Below are 8,525 nucleotides of genomic sequence, written 5' to 3'. Positions count from 1 at the left end.
ATTACCAACAGTAATAGCAACTTACACTGTATTTTACAATGTAGAAAAATTATTTTATGATAATTTGCTTTCCCAAATTATCATCTTTGTAATTTATCAATTTATTTCTGCTCTGTAATATCTAGAGGTCTGTGCAAATATTATTTTTAACCAGAAAGCATATAGTCTATTTGGTTAACATAAACTCACACTAAACTTGAAGTTATCTGAGCCCAAATAGAGCCTTCCTTGGATGGATAGTGGTCTTCCTCTCTTCCTTTTACAGGCATCTTTTCAATCTCTGGCTCCACCTGGTGGAATACTGTGAGGTCATGACCACAGCCATCATTGTTCCTAAGTTTACTGTACAGAACCAGTACTCCTCCAAGTAAGTAATAGTACGACTTTCAGAATCGGAAGATTGGACTACATATTGTCCACCCAAATATTCCCTTGCTAATGTGACTGCCTCTTGGAACAGCATATCTATGTTGCAAAAAGACCCTTTCTATTAGGACTAAAAAAAGTATGACACCAAAATTAAAGGAGAACCCTATCCTGCCAACAATAGCTTACACTGTTCTTTTGTATTTTTCAGTTCACTCACATAAGAACATCTCCCATGAAGCAGGGTAGGCTGAGGATGCTATCAAAGGAAAAAGTGAGACTTACAGTATGAAAAACTGAAACTTATACTAACTGTACTTCCCAGAAACGAACAAAAATTATGGAAGCAGAGACAAGATCAAAAGGCAAGTATTTTGATCCCGAGTATAATATTTATTAAAACTTGCCCACAACATTGCTTAAAATAAATAAAATCCTTCTTTTATTGTGTTCTATAATATATACATATTTACATATTTTTAATGCCTTAAATATTATACAGTAAAAAATGAAATGACAAAAAATCTCCAAAAAGATTAAAAAAACAAAGTCAAATGAAAGAATGATATTAAAATGAGTCACTTAACCACTCCATAGCCACATCTTCTCTTGATGGTTGGAGGAGAAACTTTACTTGTTCTATTTCTTAACCACTTATGGACCTGCCCACACTTAGTTTATCAGAAAAAAATATCCCCTATGAGGGAGCAGTGAGCAACTCTGGGAGGTGAGGAGGCAGTGGTGAAAAGGTAACAACCTAGACTTGCCCATCTTTTAGAACCCCAACAGGCTGCCCCCTCTAGGATTAGAAGTATTCATTGCTATTTATTTTTAACAGACTGTTTCAGAGCAGTTTCTGTTTCACAGTAATAGTGAGTGGAAGGTTCAGAGATCTCCCAAATCCCCTGTTCCCACATACCCACAGCCTCCCTCATGATCCACTTTTCCTAGCAGAGTGACACATTTGCTACAATTGATGAACCTACGTCAACACATCATTATCACCCAAAGTTTATAGTTTGCCTCTTCTCTTGGGGTTGCACCTTCTTTAGGTTTTGACAAATGTATCTTCACTGTCCTAAAAATCCCCTGAGCTTTACCTATTCATCCCTCTCTACCTCCCAACCTCTGAAAACCATTAATATTTTTACTATCGCCACAGATTTGCCTTTTCCAGAATGTCATACAGTTGGACTTGTACAGTTTGTAGGATTTTCAGATGGCTTCTTTCACTTAGTAATATACATTTAAGTTTCCACCATGTCTTTTTATGGCTTACTAACTCACTTCTTCTTAGTTCTAAATAACATTCCATGGTCTGGATGTACCAAAGTTTCTTTATCCAGGCCATCCTAGTTGCTTCCAAGTTCTGAAAAATTATGAATGAAGCTGCTAAAAACATGCTTGCAGATTTTTGAGTGAATAGATGTGCTCAACTAATTTGGGTATATACCAAGAAGCACAATTGCTAGATCATATGTAAAAGTAAATTAAAATCACTTCATGGCAAATAGATGGGGAAACAATGGAAAAAGTGACAAACTTTATTTTCTTGGGCTCCAAAATCACTGGACAGCCATGAAATGAAAAGACCCTTGCTCCTTGGAAGTAAAGCAATGACGAACCTAGATAGCGTATTAAAATGTAGAGATGTTACTTTGCCTACAAAGGTCCATAGAGTCAAAACTATGGTTTTTCCAGTAGTCATGTATAGATGTGAGAGCTGGACAACGAAAAAGGCTGAGTACCAAAGAATCAGTGCCTTCAAACTGTGGTGCTAGAGAAGACTCTTGAGAGTCCCTTGGACAGAAAGGAAATCGAACCAGTCAATCTTAAAAGAAATCAAGCTTGAATATTCATTGGAAGGACTGATGCTGAAGCTGAAGCTCCAATACTTTGGCCACCTGATGTGAAGAACTGCCTCATTTGAAGAGAGCCTGATGCTGGGAGAGATTGAAGGCAGGAGGAGAAGGGGACAACAGAGGATGAGATGGTTGGATGGCATCGTGACTCAATGGACTTGAGTTTGAGCAAACTCTCAGTTCAGTTCAGTCGTTCAGTCCTGTCCGACTCTCCGCGACCCCATGAATCACAGCACGCCAGGCCTCCCTGTCCATCACCAACTCCCACAGTTCACTCAAACTCATGTCCACAGAGTTGGTGATGCCATCCAGCCATCTCATTCTCCGTCGTCCCCTTCTCCTCCCACCCCCAACGTTTCCCAGCATCAGAGTCTTTTCCAGTGAGTCAACTCATTGCATGAGGTGGCCAAAGTATTGCAGTTTCAGCTTTAGCATCAGTCCCTCCAATAAACATCCAGGATCGATCTCCCTTAGAATGGACTGGTTGGATCTCCTTGCAGTACAAGGGACTCTCAAGAGTCTTCTCCAACACCACAGTTCAAAAGCATCGATTCTTCGGCGATCAGCCTTCTTCACAGTCCAACACTCACATCCATACATGACCACGGGAAAAACCATTGCCTTGACTAGACGGACCTTGGTTGGCAAACTCTAGGAGATGGTGAAGGACAGGGAAGCCTGGTGTGTGGCAGTCCATGGGGTCACAAAGAATCAGACATGACTGAGCAACAACAAAAATGCAAAAATATATTTAATTATGTAAGAAACTACCGAACTGTCTTTCAAAGTGGCTGTGCCATTTTACATTCTTACCAGAGATGGTAATGGGGTTCCAGTTTGTCTACATCCTTGCTAGCATTTGACAGTGTTAAGGTTTAGAATGTTGGCTATTCTAATAGGTGTATAGTACTAGCTCATTGTCGTTTTACTGCATGATTTTTAAAAACAAAGCTGCAAGGTAGAAAGCAGTCACATTTCAGGAGATGCATGGCTTATTTTGTGATCTTTGCAATTCTCCAGGCTAAAGAGAGGGCTTTCCTTTCTCCCTTGCTACCAGCTGTGTCCTAAGGGTGAAATCACAGATATCTTTGGATTTGTCTTTTCTTTCCTAGATTAAGAAGGAATTGGGATAGCTTTCTAACCCTGACCATACAATAGAATCACTGGGAAGTTTTTAAAAAATGTTGCTTCCCAGGTACCACAACGGAATCTCTGGGGGTGAGGTTTCGGCATGATATTTTTCTCTAAAAGCTATTCATGAGATTCTACTATGCAGGTTTGGTTGAGTCTTACTGGTTTGAGCACCTATAAGATCTGTTTTCATCCTTAAACTCTGTTCCATCCATTTTGTATTTCATAATCCCCACCACACTTCCTTTGGAAGTTTGTATAACAATAACTTGCTAACTGGATCTTCATTCTCATACTCCATAGTACAAGTCTTCCAATTTCAATTTTTTTGTTTGTTTCTTTATATTCTCTCTTGCCTTACTATTGAGGGAGTGGAGAGGAGATCTATAGATCCTTTGCTGCTGCTGCTGCTGCTGCTAAGTCGCTTCAGTCGTGTCCAGATCCTTTAAGATTACCTAAATGTAAAATTTTTATCAAGAGATAAATGGTCATTTACTTTGAGGAGTTGTAATTCTATTTGATTTTTAAAAGTCAGTAATATGAGTACTCTCTTACCTCTTATACACACAAAATAGCATTGAACCAGGGCAAATTGATTACCATAGCAAAAGTCACCTTGTTATCCTTTAACACAGCATGTGGGTATTGCTACAAATGTGTAAGTGTTTGGCTGAGTTGAACCCTCCACATTGCATGCTAATACTTTGTTTCTCCATGGACAACTTCCTTTCCCATGCCTTGTGAAATTATTTTCAAAAAAATTACTTTTCTTCTCTTGACCCTTAGACATACTGAATTCTAGGTATATATCGTTGGGGCTTTTTTATGAGAAACTTGATCTGGCCTATCAATTTCTGACCTTACCACACACTCACTTACATGCTTTTGCATATGTTTTTCTTTTTGTTGTGTCTGTGGAAGAAAAGTTACTTTTTGCTCTGCATTGCTTATTATTTCTGCTATGGGCTCAATCATATACCCGCCTACCTCTTCAGAGGTTTGATTCCTTTTACTCATTTATATCCAAATGTGGCTCAGAATAAATCTGTGTCTTGATCTCTAACTACGTCCACTTGATTGTTCTACTGGCACATCAAAAAAGAGTCACAATGCCACTTTATTCTGCTTTGATTGTGGTCTCAATAGGAGTAGTCATAAGAAATAAAGGTCCTTCACCAACAATACTTCTTGGCCATTAACTACATAAAATCCATATATAAAGATGCACATGGCACAGCCATTACCCCTGGAGGCACTCACAGAACTCTTTTAATTGGGTAAATAGGATATACAATATATATTTATCCAACATTCATCCTGGTACACAGTCATCAAAAAAATTAACAAGCAATATAGTGTAAAGCACCTGGCATTTGGAAGGCATTCCATCCTGCTGCTTATGGAAGAAAAGAACTTTAAGTTAAGCCTTTAATTGTTAAATAAATTCCAGGTAGTTGTAGCGGTTTGTCTTTCCAATAAGCAAACAGCAGTAAGTAAATGTGAAATAGACAGAGTCATAGAAAGAAGGGTTTGAGGATAGCGAGCAAATGTCTGCATTGAAGGGGAATTCTCACTCATTTAATCTCCTATAAATTAATTCACAATGAGGTGTTGATGGCTCAATGTTATATGGCCTAAGATATGAAAAAAACTTTTCTAGATTAATGCTTCCATTCATACAGCTACATTTCTAATGATGGTGTGTTGTTTTTTTAATCAGATGGTAGGATCATTTGAGGGTCCGAGAAACTTTTAGCATCATCACTCATACCATACCCAAAAGATAATTTGGCAAGTTCCACTGAAAGATAAACTGATAAATGTTGGTTTTGGAAATGCTTTTTTATTATTGTTATTGTTATTTTTAGCTGTTTGGAAATTGTGGTGCTTCTATGAGGAGGTGAATGAATTTTAAAATAATATGTTAATTGTATGTGAGTGTGTGTGCTTGTGCATGTTACTGTGTTTGTGCCCAAGGGCGTCCTAGGTGAAGGGCTCCCTTGAAAAATTTGAAACAAATAAATAAAATGAGAGCTGACCTAAATTTTTGCCTCAAACTGAAACAGAGTTCAAACTTTGAGGAGGATCAAAAGCTTGATTAACAGTTGTTTATTTGTTTTTAGAGGTTTTGCTTCCCTCTAACTCAAAAAAGTAAAAGTGATCAAACACTACACTCTGAGAGAGACTCTTGTCTCAATATTTCCAACTGGGTTGAAACCAGAAGGTACTTGTGAGGCAAATGGGAAACCCAAGTGACTTGCAGCCTAAGGTCCAAGATTCAAGGGGTTAGGAGGAGTTCAGCTGAGTTTCATGTTGGCATCCAAGGAAAACATAGCAGTAGTGTTGTGTTCAGTGGAACTGAGATCCTAGAGGGGAGAAAACATTACTATGTGGAAGAGAAAAAGTACATTGCGTTTGTGTTTCCCATCAATGTCTGGGGGAAAGCACATTTATTGATAGGTTGAAAAGCAGAAAAAGACCCCTGGGATGTGTTGAGACCTGTGGGTTAACTTGAGGCAGCTGGTGTAAGGCACAAGCCATGAAGTAGAAGTCAGGGGACTTGGAAATGAGGCCCTCCTCTCACAGCTGTGTGACCTTGGGCAGCTGTGTAGCTCTTACAGAATTTGGTGTCTTTATCTGTATTTACTTGTTCAGAAGTACCAAGGGCTTGTCCTTGCCCTGCTGGACACACTGAAATAATACTTTAGATTTTTCCGAATTGGTAAGAACCAATCATATCCCTGAAAATAGTAAAATTCAGGAGTGGATCTTAAGATGTACAAAAAATCATTTTTTTCAAAGAGATTAAGGGCTGTGAGAGTTTGGTGAAAGTAGGGGGTCATTTGGCTTAAGTTCCATGCTTTGGAAGACTTTATAAAAATAGAATTGAAAGTGGATAGAGTTTTGGCATAGAGCAACTAATGGGATGGGAGATATTCCAAGCAGAGGTAGAAACCATGAAAAAAAGAAAGTATCGTGATAAGAAAAAGTAGGACTTTACATGGCAAATAGCAAATAGGCAAAAATGGAGAAAGGTTAGGAGATAAGTTTGGAAATGTCACTGAGGCAAAAGGATGGATGTCGTTGAATTCTAAGCTGCTAGCTTAGATTTTATTTTATATGGAACATGAGTGTTTTGAGTTATGTTCTGGTGTATGAATAATTAAGCCTTTTATCAAGATTAAGTTCACAATAAAAGATAAAGTGAATGATTAGGAAGGAAACTAATAGAGAGAGACTAGTCAAGTAAATGGACTTCCCTGATGGCTCAGTGGAAAAGAAACTGCCTTCAATGCAGGAGTCACAGGAGATGTAAGTTCAGTCTCTAGGTGGAGAAGATCCCCTGGAGGAGGTCATGGCAACCCACTCCAGTACTCTTGCCTGCAGAATCCCATGGACAGAAGAGCCTGGCAGTCCATAGTGTCACAAAGAGTCAGACACAACTGAAGTGACTTAGCATGCACTAGTCCAGCCAAGTAAAAGCCTATCATATTAATCTGGGTGAGCAGTGGTATAGCATCACCAACACAATGTCATGCTTATAGAAAGGAGATTGTGACTCTCAGGGTTACGAATGAAGTAGGGTTAAGAAGATCTGGCAGTTGAATGTGGTCAAAGTTTATTACCATATGTAAAATAGATGACCAGTGCAAGTTTGATGCATGAAGCAGGGCACTCAAAGCTGGGGCTCTGGGACAACCCAAAGGAATGGGGTGTGGAGGGAGGTAGAAAGGGGAGTTCAAGACGGGGGAACCCATGTACACCCATGGGTGATTCATGTCGATGTATGGCAAAAACCACCAAAATGTTGTAAAGTAATTAGCCTCCAATTAAAATAAATTAATTATTTTAAAAGTGGAGCCAGAGAAGTCTGAGAGCTGAGGCTTCATACTTGAATGACTTCAAAGATGGTGCAATTAACTTGAGGAACTTGGGATAGTAGCCAGCTCAAGAGAAAATAGTGATTCTGGTCAAGTTTGAGGTTAGGAAGATATATGGATGAAGACAGGAGTATGAAACATAAGATCAAGAGCTAATGATGGCTTGAGACAAAGATGAAGAGTCATTTGCATTGACATCACAGTCGAAATCATGAAAGTATTGGATGTTGCTGACCATAATTAAATATATTTTCCTGAATCTGATGCTAACTACACAGACATTTTTTTCCCTGGGCTTTGTTGATAAATCTCCATGTGTAAGTATGGCTCTTGGCCACTGGATTTTTTCCCTGGAATTTGGACTGCTCTCTACTGAGCTGAATTCAACATCTACATGAGTTCTTCAGATCTAATCTAAACTCTGCATTCACTGCCTGTTTTGATCTTCCTGGTTTTTATCATGATCCCAATTCATTAAATCCTTGACAATAGCTCACATGTTGATAAGAGTTAGAAACTACTCAGCCATTAAAAAGAATATATTTGAATCAGTTCTAATGAGGTGGATGAAACCGGGGCCTATTATACAGAGTGAAGTAAGCCAGAAAGAAAAACACAAGCACAGTATCAGTTCAGTGCAGTTCATTTCAGTTCAGTCGCTCAGTCGTGTCTGACTCTTTGCAACCCCATGAATCACAGCACACCAGGCCTCCCTGTCCATCACCAACTCCTGGAGTTCACTCAAACTCATGTCCATCGAGTCAGTGATGCCATCCAGCCATCTCATTCTCTGCGTCCCCTTCTCATCCTGCTCCCAATCCCTCCCAGCATCAGAGTCTTTTCCAGTGAGTCCACTCTTCGCATGAGGTGGCCAAAGTATTGGAGTTTCAGCTTTAGCATCAGTCCTTCCAATGAACACCCAAGACTGATCTCCTTTAGAATGGACTGGTTGGATCTGCTTGAGGTACAAAGGACTCTCAAGAGTCTTCTCCAACACCACAGTTCAAAAGCATCAATTCTTCGGCGATCAGCTTTCTTCACAGTCCAACTCTCACATCCATACATGACCACTGCAAAAACCATAGCCGTGACTAGACGGACCTTTGTTGACAAAGTAATGTCTCTGCTTTTTAAAATGCTATCTAGGTTGGTCATAACTTTCCTTCCAAGGAGTAAGCGTCTTTTAGTTTCATGGCTGCAATCAGCATCCGCAGTGATTTTGGAGCCCCAAAAAATAAAGTCTGACACTGTTTCCCCTGTTCCCCATCTATTTCCCATGAAGTGA

This window comes from Moschus berezovskii, chromosome 15 (assembly GCF_049115385.1).
Source record: "Moschus berezovskii isolate FMDL1 chromosome 15, NW_MosBer_1.0, whole genome shotgun sequence".
NCBI classification, from domain to species: Eukaryota; Metazoa; Chordata; class Mammalia; order Artiodactyla; family Moschidae; genus Moschus; species Moschus berezovskii.
The sequence above is the reverse complement of the archived record's forward strand: the minus strand, read 5'-3'. Positions refer to the sequence as shown.